This window comes from Diabrotica virgifera, chromosome 1 (assembly GCF_917563875.1).
Source record: "Diabrotica virgifera virgifera chromosome 1, PGI_DIABVI_V3a".
In the NCBI taxonomy this organism is placed as follows: Eukaryota; Metazoa; Arthropoda; class Insecta; order Coleoptera; family Chrysomelidae; genus Diabrotica; species Diabrotica virgifera.
Genome location: NC_065443.1, coordinates 33,036,223 through 33,054,190, shown reverse-complemented (window position 1 = coordinate 33,054,190; position 17,968 = coordinate 33,036,223). Strand labels below are relative to the sequence as shown.

At 31.6% G+C, this 17,968-nt stretch overlaps 1 long non-coding RNA gene across 1 annotated transcript; it reads left to right on the top strand.

Moving 5' to 3' along the window:
* Window positions 1-13,011: 13,011 nt before the first annotated feature.
* LOC126882634 (uncharacterized) lies at window positions 13,012-17,758 on the top strand. The gene is made up of 3 exons (XR_007697365.1): window positions 13,012-13,437; window positions 13,730-13,963; window positions 17,407-17,758. It is a non-coding gene; the product is annotated as an uncharacterized LOC126882634 (long non-coding RNA).
* Window positions 17,759-17,968: the final 210 nt, after the last annotated feature.

Here is a 17,968-nt window from a genome sequence, read left to right as displayed (position 1 = left end):
GGTTGTATACTGTCCCCACTGTTATTCAATTTATATTCAGATAGAATATTTAAGGAAGCGCTGCATAATTTGGAATGGAGTGTGAAAGTTAATGGAATTCTGATAAATGCAATCAGATATGCAGACGATAGAGTTATTTTAAGTGATGATATGAATGGATAACAACACCTTTTAAATGCCATTGACACAGAGGGAAGAGAGTTTGGTCTAAATATAAACTGTTCAAAAACAAAATACATGGTATTTAGCCGTTTGGCCCATCAAGATTCACGGTTATATGTTGATGGTCATATAATTCAAAGAGTACCCAGTTTTAAATATCTTGGTTATGTAGAATCGAGAGAAGTCGAGCCCGCACGACATTTTTAAAAATGAGGTCATTCTTCTGTAAAGAAACCTTGCAACTTCAACTTCGAAAGCGCATGATTAAATGCTACATTTTGTCAGTCCTCTTGTATGGTGTCGAAGCATGGACATTAAAAATATCTACCATTAACCGTTTGGAGGCCTTTGAACTGTGGTTGCACAGACGTATACTGAAAATACCATGGACGGCTATGCTGTCAAATGTGGCAGTCCTCAAGAGAGCAAATGCTACCCGCGAGCTGCTCGATAACATCAAATATAGAAGGATGGCCTATTTTGGACACGTAGTAAGGGGAGACCGGTATAATATTCTTCAACTTATTATAATGGGTAAAATCGAAGGACGCAGAGGAATTGTTAGAAAGAAGGCCTCTTGGTTGAAGAATATCCGGAAGTGAACAGGAATAAAGAAAGCAGAACACCTATTTAGAATAGTTCGAGACAGGCACAGTTTCGCCATGTTAATCGCCAACGTCAAGGGGACTAAGATAGCTGATAGGGCACGTTAAGAAGAATGACACTCTTCTTCAAAATCTACCCTATGCCGAACTGCGCTTTTGCCCTGGGGGTGAAAACAACCCAATCTAGGGGATGACAATTTTTTAATCAATTCTGAGTAAATTTTGTTCTATATCTTTTTTTTTGCAAAATTGACACTTTCCAAGTTATTTGCGATTAAAACTATACATTTTTCATTGAAAAAACACACGATTTAAGTATAACCATTTTTCATGAATAACTTCATTTTAACACTAAAATTAATTTTATAGAAAAAAATCATTAGAAACAAAATTATGGCTAATAAAAAAACAAAGAGATTCGCGTCGGAAAGACCTAGGTAAACTCAATAACGGCTGTGTTATTGCTCTTTAAAATATGGTTATTTTCGAAGAACCTCGAAATGGAGCACTTTCAATCTGAAATAATTCGAATGTAGTGTAATTTTTTGGGAAAACCTAAGAAACATCTTTTAAAGCTCATTAAAAATTTTTTCAAATAAACTTTGACAAAAATTTTTTTCATAAGAAATGACTGATTTATGACTAAAATAAAGTCGCTCTGTTTTTTTCTTTTTTAAATGTAAAAATTAAACCCTCGTTATTACAGTCCTATTAAAAATTAATAGTTTTCCACTTGAAATTAACTTTATTTAGGTATAGTTGATGCGATCCATGTAATTCGACCGGATTGGAATGATTAGTTTAGAAAAAATAGTTAATTAAATCGAAAATGACATTATTATAATTAAAAAAGTGCATTTTTCTTAAATTAACCTAAAAGTATTCATAATACAAAAAAAAAAAATCAAAATTTTCGATAAAAGAAATTCTATAATTATTATTTAAAACATTTTTTATACTTTTACATTTATTTAAGAAAAATGCACTTTTTTTAAATTTTAAAAATGTCATGTTTGATTTAATCAACTATTTTTTCTAAAACAAGCATTCCAAACCGGTCAAATCACATGGAACGTTTCAATTATACCTAAATAAAATTAATTTCAAGTGGGAAGCTATTCATTTCTATTACAATTGTAACGACGAGGGATTAATTTTTACATTTCAAAAATTAAAAAGCAGAGAGCGACTTTATTTTCGTCATAAGTCAGTCAGTTCTTACGCAAAAAACTTTTGTTACTACTTATTTGGAATGAAATAAAAATGTATACCATTTTTATTCAGTTGCAATGCGAAGGCAAAACAATCTTACTTTTCAACTAGAATACTCCAGCATTCTAGCAATACTAGAGCATTCCAGCTCTCTGAATCGCGATTTTCGATTCTTATTTGAATCTCATCGGAGAGAGCGCAGGCTTGTTCTCCATATCCTAACTGACCAGCACGCCCACACATTGCAACTGAAACAAATAGGGTAGGTGACTAGCGTCATCTGGCAGTTGATAGATGAAGTTTTTCAATCCTAATAGCAACATTAATAATATTGAAACTATTAAAAATATTACTAAAAGATTTTTAAATTGAATGTTTTTTATTTATTTAGAATGTTTTTTAATGAACTTTAAAATATGTCTCTTAAGTTTTCCGAAAAAATTGCACCACATTCGAGTTATTTGACATTAAAAGTTCTCCATTTCGATGTTCTTCGATAATAACCATCTTTTAAAGAGCAATAACTCAGTCGTTATTAGGTTTACATAGGTCTTTCAGACGCGAATATCTTTGTTTCACACTTTTACCGATTACCGATTTTCACACTGTTACCGATTTTTCTGGCTACTGATTATGTTCAAAATAAGAGAGCTAAAAGGAACTACAACGCTAACGGGATTTTATTATCTCGTATGGTTAACGGACCTCTAAATTTGAAAAAATCGTGGAGTGCTACCATTTAAATGGGTGCGTTTTTGAGAAAGGGGTGAATTAGTTTATAGGCACAGGGCGAATTAGGGTGAGTTCTATGCACGTTTGGTACAAACACGTCTACAGGAAAATTGTTCCAGGTTAAATTTACTATCGAGATATCACATTTTAAAGTCAAATATGTTTTTTTTACAAAAATATATTCAAAGGAAAAGAAAGAAAAAAACATGAAAGAAAGCACTTTTGCTTTTTGCCCCATAATTTTTCCACAGTGATATAGGTATACGCATTGCTTCAGCGAAAAATAACCTCCATCCTCCGTTTTTAAAATGGCGTTTGGTAGAAGAAGTCTCCAGGATTTACAGTTTCCGAAATAGGATTTTTCAAACTTCGCCGCTCACAGCATTTTTGGACCATTTTCCTCATTATTTCGCAAATATTGTTCTGTAACTTTTTTCTACGCATTTCTAGGTATATGCAACGGTACATTTAGTAGAAAGAGAAGTCAATTACATTTATAATGGTCTACTGTATAAGGTTGTACGACTATTTTTAAGCAAGTTCTGCTTTTTCAAGGATTTATACTTTTAATGATTTTTGATATTTCTTATGATTATTTTTTTAAATTCTCATTATGACTTTTTTCTTGTATATTTAGGTGTATATATAGTGTGATAAAAAAGCTTATTTTCTTTACCTTAAAATGGTGTATTGCAAAAAATTCTAGGACTATTTCTAAACAAGATATCCGTAGAATATCCAAAGGTATCCGTATTCTGTGAAAAATTTTAAATTTTTTTATTTTATTCAATTAGAAGAATATAATTGCGTATTGTTACATAATTTTTAATTCGAAATAACTTTTCTTAATAACACTTTTCGATATTGTGAAATATAAAGGTAGTTTACTCTAGAGCGAAATTCATATTTTTTAACATACCTCGTACACTATTGAAAAACTTTGATATTTGATGATTGCTTATTAGGTTTTAGGCGATACAGAGCATTTTATAAAGAATAATTTTTTTCATAAAGTTAATAATAAAAAAGTTGTCCATATGGTCCCAACTTAGTGGGACCTATTGCATGTGTATATGTCACATAGTCCTAGAATTTTTTACCATACTCCATTTTAAAGTAAAGAAAATATGCTTTCTTTTTATTGCACAATGTATATACCTAAATGTACAATAAAAAAAGTTATAATGAGAAATTTAAAAATAATCGTAAATAATATCAAAAATCATTAAAAGTATAAAATTTTGAAAAACGATATCTTGCTTAAAGATAGTCACACAGCCTTCTACAATAGACCACTTTAAAGGTAATTGACTTTTCTTCACATTAAATGGAACATTGCATATAACTAAAGCTGCGTAGAAAAAAGTTACAGAACAATGTTTGAGAAGTAACAAGAAAAATGGCCCAAAATCGCTGTGAGTGGCAAAGTTTGAAAATAGTTATTTATGAAACAGTTCGTGAAGTATGCTTTTTGCGAACTCACGCGATTCTTAGAGCACGAGCGACAACGGAGCGAGTGCTATACATCGCGTAAGTTCGCAAAAAGTACTTCACGCACAGTTTCATACAATATCTTATCTACGATAAACAAATAAAAAACTGTAACTCTTTGTCACTGGAATTCATTTCTATTCTACAATTTTTAGAACTTTGACATTTAAAAATCCTAACTACTTTCAAACCACAAAACTGTCAATAATTTTGTTGTAAGTCATTGCTCATATTGTCATCACCATGCCAACGCGAAAGTTAAGAATATTTGATTATATAAAAGTGTGCCAAAAACCTCATTGAAAGTGTGCGAAAAAGTAAATCCCATTTAAAATACATTGCTACTTCACGCACACTTTAAACGCTTTACGCACTGCTATCTATAATGACAGTTTTCACAAACTAAATACATAATATGACATAGAGTAGATAAATCATATTTTGGAAAATATAAACGATAAAGACCTCTGCCAGACGTTATTTTAAAGAGCAAGGATGTAGGTTATTTTTCTCTGAAGCAATGTCTATACCAATATCCCCGTGGAAAAAAGTTATGGGGCAAAAAACAAAATTGTTATCTTTCGTGTTTTTCTCTTGCTTTTCTTTTGAATATATTTTTGTAAAACGAAAATATTTTTTACTTTAAAATGTGATATTTCGATACTAAATTTAACCTGAAACAATTTTCCTGTAGACGAGTTTGTACCAAAAGTGCATAAAACTCAGCCTAATTCGCCCTGTGCCTAGGGACTAATTCAACCCTTTCTCAAAAACGCACCCCTTTAAATGGTAGCACTCCGCGGTTTTTTCATATTCTTGCCATGTTTCCAAAAACTGCTGCTTCACTCTAACCGGTACGTTTAATATAGGTATCGTAGTAAGTTTTGCATGTTTCCCAAATATATCCAACGGAATTGAATTCATAATAGAAACGGAGCAGTGTTAAAACATTATGTCCAAAACTATGTATAACCTCGTCTTCTTTAAATATTTTTGGTTTTTCATTTCTTTTGGCTAACTGTATTAATTCAGAGTTGAGACTTCTGAGCTTCACCGATGAGGCATAAGGATGCTGAAATAGCTATATGGAGATGGTGGTCCAACTCTGAATCAAATATAAACAGAACCTGCCTTGATCTTTTTTATCTGTATTAATTCAGCTTGACACTTTAGTCAATCCTGAGGAAATGAAATATTTTCATTTGTTAACCATTCATTTATTTTATCTTCAGTCAAGCAAGAACTCATGTCGTTATGATCTTTCTTATAACGACTATAAGAATATAAATTTCCGAATGTTTTGGATTATCCCAACACACCTCAAATGTAAATAAGTTCTCATTCCTCAAGTTTAAATAAGCATCCAACAAATTCCTGGACAGTACATATTATAATAATATAAGTTAATAATAGAAGAAAATATATGCTTCTGAAAATTTTGTTACACTTGGTACTTTTGGTAGGGGAGCCAAGTGGGAATTTTTGCAGTTACTTGAGCGCGTCAGATTATCACATAGGGAGAAACCTTGTACCCTGTAAATGTACCCCTACCAAATGGACTCTTAATACAGGGGAATACGTACGTAAAAAAAATCTATCCTTTGAAAAACTCGAAATCGTCAGAATAAGATGAGGTAAGTTAAGTACATTTAGAACAGTGTATATTTCAAAAATCTGACTATTTGAGCGAGGCGTAAGAAAATAATAGGTGAGTCACAAAGGTTCGCAAAAAAAGCGAATATTTCGCGAAATGAACGTCGGATCGAAAATCTGAAACATACGTTAAATACGTTTTCAATGTTTTTCAGAAAGATCTATCGAATGATACCAAACACGACTCCCCACGGATAGGAGTGGGTTAAATTTAAAATTTAAAATAGGAACCCATTGATATTTCGCAAAATGAACATCATATAAAAAAAATTGAAAAATTCCTGTTCAATATTTTTCAAAAATCTATCGAATGACATCAAACACGATTACCTACGGAGGTGTGGGGGGGGGGAGCCCCATTTTTCATTGCAAATTTGGATTCTTTATGTAAAAATAAACAACTTTTATTCGAGACATTTTTTTGAATTATGGATAGATGGCACTATCATCGGAAAAAATATTGTTGGAAATGGAAAATTAAATTAAAAATGGAAAGTACCAACTAAAATGAAAAACTGAACTAAACTTTTTTTGGTTTTAGGACCTAATCTTCACAACCCGATAGGTCTCCATATCGCTCGAGTAACTGCAAATTTAGCATACCTACTTGTATCCCCTAAGTACTATTTAAGTCATGTATCGTTTTTATTAAAAAACTTACTTTTAAAAATTTTTAAGGAGAAAATACAATTTAGCAACTTCATAATACCATTAAACAATATTTGCACTTCAGAAGCCCATTCTATTATCTACCGAAAACGTTTACTTAGCCAAGCCACGCCAGCTTGAAAGCCAATAGCCAAGGCTTCAGCATAAGCGAATTTTCTCGATTTTGTTTCAGTGTATGCCTGCTGTATGAAGACTAAATTAATAATAATTGATTTCTCACTCAGCCTTCAGGTAAGCCGTTGTTAAGTTTTCTAACGTTTCTCCGTGTATTATTCATATATAAATAAAACAGTTATTTAGTAGATTATTTATTAGTTGAAAAGTTCTGAGACCAGATACGATGTTCATCAACTTATAAATTACCCCCCTCTCCACACAGTATCATAGTTCGCGAGTCAATATGCCGTGGAGTCTATGATTGTTTTGGCAGATTTTTCACGTCTTTTGAAGCCAGCTTCGATAAAAGTAATTAGGACAGTAATTGGTGTGCACATAATACAGGGTGTCCAGAAACTCTACCGACAAACGAAGACAGGAGATTCCTCAGATAATTTTAAGACAATTTAACCAAATTCACTTAGTCCGAAAATGCTTTCCAAGGGACCTAGAGCTCTTTGAAGATGACGTCTTGTAATTAGTTTTTCTTAAATACCTCCAGAACGCTTTTAGTTAGAAAAACGAAAATTGGTACACATACTTATACTCCAAAGATAAATCGATTTCATCCATTGTGAATTTCTAGTACCAGTCATAGGCATCCGTGTTGGGTGGGCAACGGCTAATTTATCGCATAACATTTTTGTCTTTAACTTTTAAGCATTCTTGATACTGGATTATTAAATTGTGAGCTATTCTAGTACTAAAACATACTCTTGCTTTAAGTCGGTAGGACACACCGTTTTCTAGAATAATCGATTTGAAAATTTTTAGTTTCTTAAAATTTCTCTTTAGTCGAAAGGTTAATAAAATTATTTTTCAATTTAATTTTGGCTTATTTTCCATTTAAATAGTTAATCATAAAAATGCCACAAGGAAATAGCTTTAGAACAACATTTTAGTTTCTTGACATTAAAAAAATTGAAAAAAATTTTCAAAAACAAAACTGTGTATTTTACCAACTTAAAGCAAGAGTAACTTTTAGTACTAGAATACCTCATAATTTAATAATCTAGTCTCAAAAATTCTTAAAAATTAAAGAGTTTTAAAATTTAAATTTAAATTTAAAAAAAAAGTTATGCTCTAAAAGAACCGTTGACCTACCCAAAACGGACGCATATGTCCGGTGCTAGAAATTCGCAGTTAATGAAATCGATTCATCTCTGGAATAAAAATAAACGTACCAACTTTCGTTTTTCTAAATAGTTTTGTTTTGAAATTTTTTTTGCTATTCAAAAAACGAAAAATTTTCAAATCGATTTTTCTAGAAAACGGTGTATCCTATCGACTTAAAGTAAGAGTACCTTTTAGTACTATAATACTTTACATTTTAATAATCCAGACTCAAAAATGCTTAAAAATTAAAAACAAAAAAGTTATGCGATAATATAACTGTTGCCCTACCCAAAAACGGACGCCTGTGACCGGTACTAGAAATTTACAATAGATGGAATCGATTTACCTCTGGAAGGTAAATATGCTTACCAATTTTCGTTTTTCTAAACAGTAGCGTCCTGGAGATATTTAAGAAAAACTTATTACCAGACGCCATCTTCAAATAGATCTAGCTCCTTCATGAATCATTTTCGGACTAGACGAATTGGGTTAAATTGTCTTAAAATTGTCTGAGGAATCTCCTGTCTTCGTTTGTCGGTAGAGCTTCTGGACACGCTGTATAGTGCTGATGTAGAAAGATCATAACGAAATGAGTTCTTGCTTACCTTAACTTGTTGCATTACTGGAAGAAAATATAAATGCTTCTAAAAATGTTGAAGCTTATTAATTTATATATCATTTTTATTAAACAATTATGAATACTTAAAGTAGTATTTCTTTAATATTGAGCAGTGTATTTTATACTATGTGTATATTAATTATATTTTTATTATCTTGTTGAATTAGTTTGTTCATTATAGTTTACTAACTTCACAAAATTCTACATACCATTAAACAATATTTGCACTCCAAAAGCCCATTCTATTATGTACCGAAAACGTTTACTTAGCCAAGTAAATAAAAAAGCCGTTTTGTTTGTCTTGGAGGTTGATGGGAGTTCCACACACCGAAGTCCAAAATGACGTGGCAACATATTAGGACTCTATTTTTCGTTTTATCGGCGTTTCTCGGTGGCAATTTCATGATAAAATTGTTCCCTTCGCATTCCAAAATTGACCTGAATTTTCGGAAACAGACATTATTGCTACAGAAAAATTGCGGTAAAAGCGGTTGATATAGTTTAATGGCAAGAATGGGGCAATATTAGAGGCTTGGTCATTAATTTTTGATTATGACGTGGTGTATTAGGTCATTTATTTGAATAATGATAATGGCTTCTAAAACTCTGCAACAATGAGGTGGAGAAGAGTGTGTTTTTCCTTTTATTTTTAGAATATCTCCTTATATTAGAACTACTTGTATACCTGTATCCATCATCATTAAAAACAAAATTAGTCAGCACAAAAACATTCGAAATAATCAGCTTTGCAACGAAAATAATTAAAATGTTTACTTCAAATTTAGAAAATATATTGCAAGATATTAAGGACATTAGTAAGACGTGAAAAATTAACATATTTACAAGAAATCCATCCCTGAATAACTAAACATTTTAGCTGATCAATGTTGCCTTGCTCTGAAGCCAGCTTAGCGTCTTCTCCCTATTCCTAGATATACTTAAAAGCGATAATCTTCTGTTGTATCAATTTATTTACATTATTAACAACTTCTGACTTGATTCTTAAGCATAAGTACATAATATAACATCAAAGTACGTGTCAAACTTTCCTCTGTTCTAAGTCTGTCTAGTGGGAAAGTTAGAGACAGTGTAATAATTTAGCACGGTTTATTAATGGGATTTTAAAAATGTTATGTAGGTTGTCTCTTTACATGTTTTCTCTAACATGGTGGAAATCACTTATTGAATAAAATTATGTTTGTCCTGGTTTTTTTGAAAATTTTGTAATATTTACAATCTGTCCTTAATTAAGAACAATTAAATAGGTAAATTAATTGACAAAAATTGAAAATTCGACCTGTAGAGGGAGATCAAGTGATCACCCTCCTTACGTAAATTAAATTAAAACAGGTTAATATAAGTTTAGTTATCACAGATTATTCGAATATTCTTGCTAGGTCCACTATTTTGAATCTCTTCAGGCGTCGTACATACATCATTATGGTCATCAGTGAGGTTGCTGGCAAACTCGTTTGGATGATGTTTTAGTCTCTTGAAATATTTTCTATAATATTCTATTATTACAGTTTTTATGGATGGCACAATGAGGTCTTGCTCTATCACATAGATTGGCACGTACAAAGGGGTATTCAGGATTGTTATGAGGACTTTGTTCTGAAATCTCTGAAGTTTGACTGGCTGTCCCCCAAACTTGGATACCATAAGTCCACACTAGTTTTAGTATAGCTTTATATCAGCTGTTTGGTTTAAAGAGATAGTTGAGATTTATGACCGATGATCCAGTACATTTCTTGGATTTTTTATTCCATAGTTGATTTCTTTTTGTAAAAATGGACTTTCGTCAAGTTAATCTCCTATCAAGGTGGATTCCTATGTAAACTGCTCGTCAAAAGTTAGGGATATGGAACATTAAGCTCATTTTCATAGTTGATTTTTTCGTAAACAGATTAACGGATTCCGCTAATTTTTTTTTATTATTTTATATTTTTCTTTAGTATTTACACAGTTGAACAGAGGTTTACTCAAACTTCTTTTTTGTGCTTATACTGGGCGTAAGAAAAGAAATGTTTTTCTTATGTTAAGTTTGTGCCACCCTTTAGGGAGGACGAGGTACAAATGTTAGTGTACATCGAAATCGTATTGTAGTCTTATGTTTTGTGAATATTTTCTTTTCTGAATGTCCTTGATATCTTTAGAAACAAAGAAGATATGTGGTTTTACTCTTTAACAGGCGTTTTAACTGAAACAAAACTAAATTAACAATAAAAAATAACAGTTAACAAAACTTTAAAATCAGAAAGGCACATAAGGTAAACAATTATTATCGACACCTATAAGAGTTATTTGTCGACCAGGTAAGCTGTATGCACAGCGTAATATAAGAGAAACGGGATTGTTTAATGGAGGCTCTGTGATGTTTTGGGCAGAAATTTCCTTGAGAATAAGTACGGATTTGGTGTCTGCGTGGAGGCTCTTTAAATAGCGAGAGGTACATTACACAGATTTTTATTCTTTAAACACTCTGTGCCTTTCGTACTATATGTAGAAAATAAAAAGTTGCTTATTTTTACGTAAAGAATCCAAATCTGGAATAAAAATTTGGGGCTCATATTTAAGATTTTAGAGTAACCCCCACCCCACCTTTGTGGGGGGTCGTGTTTGGTACCATTCGATAGATTTTTTAAAAATATTAATTAAGTGTATTTTGCAGTTTTTCGATCTAATGTGTATTTTGCAAAATATCGAGGGATTTGTATTTAAAATATTAAATTTACCCCAAGCCCTCTCCGTGGGAAGTCGTGTTTGGTATTATTCGATAGATGTTTAAAAATATTGAGCACGTATTTTTTAGTTTTTCGATCTGTCATTCATTTCGCGAAATATTCGATTTTTTCTTGTGAAACTTTGGGACTCAACCATTTCTTTCCGCCCGGCTCAAATCGTCAAATTTTTGAAATATACACTCTTTTGCATTAACTTACCCTATCTTAATCTGACAAAGTCGAGTTTTTTTAAGGATAGATTTTTTTTGTCGGGCCCTCTTAACGAACTCCCTTGTGTTAAGAGCCAATATATGGTAGAGGTACATCTGCAGGATACCAGGTTTCTCCCCATATGATAATCTGACGCGCTCGAGTAACTGCAAAAATCCCCGCTTGGGCTCCCCTACCATAATGTCCGACTGGTATATTATTTGACAAATAATGACATGATTTCGAAGTCAGCTAAGTATGATTTAATGCCCTAGGCCGTTATTTTGAAAAATAACGCACTAGGGCATTAAATTTAAATAACTACTTAAATACTGTCAAGTTGACAAATAACCACCTAAGTAAAACAACAACTACGGTTACCACAATTACGTTACAGCTATTGGTAAATGTGCTTATTTGAAAACTAATTAATTAAAAATTCATTCAAATTTTTTGCATATAAAGAATAATTTAGTCGGATATTAAACGTTGAAGGCACCACGGGTATTATAGATAATAACGCTTTCGGTCAACATATATCGCTCTCGCCAAAGGCCCTCGGTATTTACACCATTGACCTCAAGCGTTATTATCCTTATAATACCCTTGGTACCTTAATAATTATAAGGCCTTTTTGAAGGGTTCTGGATGCTGTGATTGAATCATGGTGAGAGGCTTGTACAGCGGAGTCATCAACAAAAGTTGCACACTTTGTTATGTTATTTGTCGGTAGGTCAGTAGTGTAGAGCAAGTAAGTACAATATCGGTCCAAAGACACTTCCTTGTGGTAATATCCGGCTTTTATTGGTCTGAAGCTTGTGAATTCATTATCCAGCTTGACTAGGAAATGTAGGTTGGAAATATAGCTTTTTAGGGTTTGATAAAATGGATGGGGAAAGTTTTTATTTAGTTTATAAAATATATAAGATACCAGCATGTCATACCTTGTCGAAAGCCGGACCAACGTCCAGGAATGCAGCAGAACAATACCTTATATTTTCTAATCATTTCTGATGTGTCTTACCAGAATATGTACCTGTTCTCTCATTCCGTGTTGTGATCTTAACCCAAATTGGTGTTGAGGAATTAGTTTTCTTTTTTTTATAACTGGGGATAATTGTTTAAGAATAAGTTTTTCCAAGATTTTTGATAGAACAAGTAGCTGGCTTATTGGTCTGTATAAAGACACCTGAGTTTTGTTTTTCCCCGGCTTAGGTATGAGAATAATTTGTGCCACTTTCCATTGTTCTGGGTAGTACCGTAGTACCGCAGCCTAATTATTGCCTTCAATACTTGCGATATCATTTTTAGAGCTTTGCATATTATGTAATTGCTGCAGTATTTTCCCGTTGATCAGGTCATACACTGGAGATTTTTGGTACTGATTTCATGCTGGATAATATTTCTAACTTCTTTAGTGGTAATTTTTTGTATAGGTAAGTCCATCTAATAGGGCCATTCCAGAAATTCCTCTTCCTGGAGCCTGGAATTTTGCTGATAAGCCTGTAAGATATTCTTGTATTTTATTATTTTTGATATTATGCAATTATTGTAGTTTAGTTTTCTTGTTGATTTTATTTAATCCCGTCTTGTTCTCAGGTGTTCTTTTTCGTCGCCACTCTTCCTCTATTTTTCTATTTCTAGCAATCATTTCCTTTGTAACGTTACAAACGTCACATCTTTGATATTTTATTTTTAAATAATTATTTTACCTTATTTCCTTTAATATTTCATTAATAATTATCTTCTTCTAATTGGTTTACCCATTTTCCCCTTTAAAACTCGGTTGGCGCTCTCTTTTATTACCTTCTTTTATTATCTTCTATTTAATATATCTCTTTCATTTAAATCATCATACTGAACATACCTCGTATATTCATACTCTCCAAATATCTGTATTTTCAATACGGAACATGCCGCTACTTCATAGTACTTGGTTGTCATTTTAAATGTCGTTTTCAATGACAGTGTCACTTCATCGACTTGACCCCCTACTCCCTGACATACACTGGAAGGGAAAAATTAATCCTTAAAAAGGCATGTAATTCGAAAAATAAATCATTTCTATTTCATCAAATCATCTCTTGGGGTAAGGATAACATTATATTGTGATTATATTTCTCCGTCTAACAGTTTTTCTAATTGTTTTTTATCTAACCTAACTTCCAATGTCAGACCATGTGTTCTGATATTTTAGTTTCAAATATAATAATTATCTTTTAATTTACATGTATGCACGTTTAGTAATCAGAATTTTAACTATTCTCATCTAAATTTCATTTGATTTATTCTTGTCATCTGCTACTCTTTCTGACGATTAGAACGGCAGATGGCGCACGTTGGTTTTTCTTCTTGATGATTGATATGTCTCTGTTTTATAGTTTTTTGGAAAGAAACCACTTTTCTCCCTCCGGGAGTTTCAACAACCCTCAAATCGCCGGCGATACAACAAAGAGGACCATGTCATCAGGGCTGCAACCACATAACCAAGACTGCAACGACCAACATCCGTAGGCCTGGTGGAATACAACACCTACAACCCCGGAGCCCGTTGCAGAACCAGCAGCAGTACCATACGACATCAAGAAGATACCATCAGCGACCAAAAGCCATAAGTATAGTCCAGAATTGTTAGTTTTTGGCAAGAATTTAAATACATTTGTTAATGCAATTTACTAAGTCATTTTATTTATTATATCTTTTATGAAAAATAAACATGATTAGTTAAAATTATTGTTTTGTTTGCTTCCATTCCAATTTTCATAGTTCATATCTAAGGTTAGGACAAGACGAACACACACCTGAGTGACTGAGCTAAGCTAAGGGTGTAACGATGGCTATCTTGGTTAGTTGAGGTAATATTTTCGAATATTATTTCAATTGGCTGGGTAGTCCATCGCTTACTCGTTTCACTGGCGCACCAACGCACTTGTCTTATCCGAAGAATCGAGCTGTGAGTGTGTGGTTTGGTAGCAGACAACAAGCATTAATAAATACTATTTTCATATTTTTCATTTTTATATTCAATTTTTGCAGTAAATCTATATATATTATCTATTTTGGTACTTTTTGACTACCTTTTTGACTAATTTTTATATATTTTCACATGTTATGGGTCAAAAAGTATTACCAGTTTCAATAATTTAATTATATATTTCAGCATAATTGATTTAAAATACATTTAAGTTGCAAATATTGGTATTTTTAACATTTTGATACTTTTTACCTACTTTTTTTGGCTAATTTTTATGTTAGAACCTTGATAGTAATGTCCACATGGCATTTTTTTTTTCTGTTTTTTTAATTTAACCAGTTTTTTTGGTAGTTCTTCTTTAATTACTTTCATATTTTGTTGTAACTTTCCAAAACCCAAGAGAATTTTTCCATTTATTGTCATATTTTCTGTACTTTTTATACGTACTATTTCTTCTGCGTTCTTTTCATAGGTACTTCTGTGTACTCTAAAGTGCATTTACATCTTGTTTTATTACTTATTTTCAATTACTTTTTACTTATTCTTATATTTCCTAGTTGTTTTCATATATTTATTACCAATTTTGTACAACTACCAAAAATTTTGTTGTTTCCGTCGAACTTTCTGTTCCGATGGTATATACTACTTTACTTGTATAGTAAAGACTAGGACAATTTTCAAGTTCTTCTCTTTCATTGAGGTATTTTATTCTTATTCTTCTTCTTTACGTATTCAGAATATTAATTTAAATCATTCTTCTTCTTGTCTTGAATCTCAAAAAAATTTTTCTTCGTAAAGTATGATATTTTACATTTTTCAATTTTTTGCATTATTGCACTTATATTAATTATGATAAACATTATATTTAACATCTTTTTTATTTAACAATGCCCTATTTATCTATATATTATTTTTTTGTTATTTTATTTTGGGTGTTGTACTGATTTTTGATACAGATTAGCATGAAAGCCTCATCCGGCACTTATAAGTTGTGTATGGCTTATATATAGCTGTATAGACACCTAATGTTTTTTTTTCCTAGGGTACATATAAGTTATCCATAGGGTTGGGCCAGATCTATTGAGTCTGAGTTCCGTTTTTTTGGTCTTAATGACTGTTGATATACAGTTTAATGCTGTATATTATTTTTAGGATGATGTCTTTTATAAATTTTTTCTTTTGGAGTTCAAACAATTCTATGCATATCTACTTTTAGAAATCTGGTGTAGAATGGTGGCGCTTTGAAGTATGATTGTAGTTTAGCTACTAGCATTTGTTATTTTCCATCTTTGCAAATCATATTTATGCATTTTTATACATATATTTTGTTCTTTAGTGTAGATCCCTGGTATGCATTTGATGGAAGTAGCATTTGCATTATGTATCATTATCTCTCTCTCTCTTTATTAACTTATTGGTCAAGTCTTTTAGGACTGGTTTTATGCAGTTTTTTCAAACCCTTTGGTGTAGAACTTTGTCTTTTTGGCTTTCCATAATATAGTTGGTACTTATTTTTTTTTAATGGTTTATCTATAGTTGCACTTGCATTTCTTTTTATCATATTATACTTATGTTATCTTTATCTACTTATATGCTTTTACTCACCTTATCATATTGATTATTATATTATTACCTTACTTTAGGTACTTGTTATCCGAGTACTTGTTATTTTGTTCGAGATTCAGTTGTTGTTAGTAGCTCCAATAGCTACTTATTTATTTTATATAGGATGTGCTATCCCTTATATTTACTTAAATTTGGTTATATGCCTTTTATTTTATATAAATACCAGAATATTTGCAATGCAATTCATTTTTAATATGTCTACATTATTTGACTATGGTTACTTACTTACTTTTGGATTCTTAGTAAAATTTAATTATTACTTACACTTTATACTACATGTCTTTATAATTTTGAATTAATTTCATACTTTTTTAAAGTACATTTATTTTTTTTCCAGAGATAGATATTCTCTGATGTCATTTATTTATAATAAATAAATATTTTATAGTGTGATGAATACTACAATTCATTGGGTAATATTTTTATTTTCCCCAGAGTAACATCTGAAAATTATTTTGGTACTTTAAAATTTTTTATGATTATTAATTTAAGTTAACTATATACATTGACTTAATGATTACTTTATTATCAGTATTTATTTTTGATTTGTTTTGAACAATTACTACTGCATATATTTATTTCTGGTTAAAACTTTGATTTCTTGTTTTCCTTGAGAAAAATTTCTCACCTGTGTTCGAAATTTTTCTGATGAGTGGAGGGAGTGTGTAACATTCCTGTTTTCTTTGGGAAAAATTTCTCACGTGTGTTCAAAATTTTTCTGATGGGTGAGAGGAGTGTGTAACGTTACAAACGTCACATCTTTGATATTTTATTTTTAAATAATTATTTTACCTTATTTCCTTTAATATTTCATTAATAATTATCTTCTTCTAATTGGTTTACCCATTTTCCCCTTTAAAAATCGGTTGGCGCTCTCTTTTATTACCTTCTTTTATTATCTTCTATTTAATATATCTCTTTCATTTAAATCATCATACTGAACATACCTCGTATATTCATACTCTCCAAATATCTGTATTTTCAATACGGAACATGCCGCTACTTCATAGTACTTGGTTGTCATTTTAAATGTCCTTTTCAATGACAGTGTCACTTCATCGACTTGACCCCCTACTCCCTGACATACACTGGACGGGAAAAATTAATCCTTAAAAAGGCATGTAATTCGAAAAATAAATCATTTCTATTTCATCAAATCATCTCTTGGGGTAAGGATAACATTATATTGTGATTATATTTCTCCGTCTAACAGTTTTTCTAATTGTTTTTTATCTAACCTAACTTCCAATGTCAGACCATGTGTTCTGATATTTTAGTTTCAAATATAATTATCTTTTAATTTACATGTATGCACGTTTAGTAATCAGAATTTTAACTATTCTCATCTAAATTTCATTTGATTTATTCTTGTCATCTGCTACTCTTTCTGACGATTAGAACGGCAGATGGCACACGTTGGTTTTTCTTCTTGATGATTGATATGTCTCTGTTTTATAGTTTTTTGGAAAGAAACCACTTTTCTCCCTCCGGGAGTTTCAACAACCCTCAAATCGCCGGCGATACAACAAAGAGGACCATGTCATCAGGGCTGCAACCACATAACCAAGACTGCAACGACCAACATCCGTAGGCCTGGTGGAATACAACACCTACAACCCCAGAGCCCGTTGCAGAACCAGCAGCAGTACCATACGACATCAAGAAGATACCATCAGCTACCAAAAGCCATAAGTATAGTCCAGAATTGTTAGTTTTTGGCAAGAATTTAAATACATTTGTTAATGCAATTTACTAAGTCATTTTATTTATTATATCTTTTATGAAAAATAAACATGATTAGTTAAAATTATTGTTTTGTTTGCTTCCATTCCAATTTTCATAGTTCACATCTAAGGTTAGGACAAGACGAACACACACCTGAGTGACTGAGCTAAGCTAAGGGTGTAACGATGGTTATCTTGGTTAGTTGAGGTAATATTTTCGAATATTATTTCAATTGGCTGGGTAGTCCATCGCTTACTCGTTTCACCTTTATTACAGTGGGGAATTCTCTTTAAGT